A 1224-nucleotide genomic window follows, 5' to 3' on the forward strand; every position below is an offset into this window, starting at 1 on the left:
ATAGAAAGTTATAATGTTAATTAGTTATGATTGATGATGAATTTAAAAGAGTGCAGTATTTAAGAGGAGCTTGAACGTGGACAGAAGGCTTAAATTAAATTAAATAAAGTATTTAAACGTGATCAAGGCAAAAATGGTGGATTTCCAAGCTAAATAGAGTATTTAAACGACCCCTGAATTTAAATAAATGAGGTTTATTAAATTTTAAGTAAGAATTACCAAATTTTGAGAATGTACTGTCAGAAGGATTCTCTGTTTGTGGGCAAGAATTAATTGTTTTCGTTTGGCATTATTTCCTTTTGTAATTAATATTCTGAGGTTTTGACATTTGCTTATGTTTCACTAAAATGTTCTCTATGTACGTAGGTGTTAAAAATATTTTAAATTGACTTTTCTTAATTTTCACGGAAGGTACGCATTACTGATGTCCCAATAGTCCCTGCGTATGAATTTTAGAATTTTCTGAAGTCTACTGGTAAGTAACATTGTTGGTTTCTTATTAATTGTTAATGTTTTTCAAAATGTTAATATGGTCGTTAAATAGAGGTCTTTTAATGCTATTGTTAGCAATTAAGATTTTTCTTCTAGGCCTTATAGTTACTGAGAAAAACATGCCTTTTCCTAATTGGTCGAGACATTCAAATAGCCATAACTTCTAAACTATCGATTTTACAGAAATTTTATTAGGACATAATTTGTAATACTTTGAAGGAGCCTTAAATCGCACCGCGCGATTTTCTAAAATTATTATTATTTTAAAAGATATGAACTATTATCGATAAATTTTAATAGTAACAATTACCCTCTATGGTTGAATCTACCTATATGTCTCGCTGGCCTTTTAATGTAGAGGCGAAAAAATGATATGGTGGAGAGAACGTCGCAGGACGTTACACCCTATGGTAGAACTCAGCCTTGCCGAGAAACATTAATTTAACAACAGTAATAATAAGGATCCCTGTAATAAGAAATCCTATTTTTCCAGTTAACAATATTATAAATCTCTACACTCTAAAACCCACTGTTAACAATATGCATTTCTTATAATAATTCTTAATAACCACATTTAAACATTAATAACAAATATCTCTTTTATTATAACACATGCATATTGTCTTTATAAAAATCATAACTAATTAACATTATAACTTTCTATTACACTATTCATATAATACTAAATTAGGCGTATATTATAACCTTAAGAACCACACATATATGATATTA

The sequence above is a fragment of the Harpegnathos saltator genome, unplaced genomic scaffold (assembly GCF_003227715.2).
Source record: "Harpegnathos saltator strain DR-91 unplaced genomic scaffold, Hsal_v8.6 scaffold99, whole genome shotgun sequence".
In the NCBI taxonomy this organism is placed as follows: domain Eukaryota; kingdom Metazoa; phylum Arthropoda; class Insecta; order Hymenoptera; family Formicidae; genus Harpegnathos; species Harpegnathos saltator.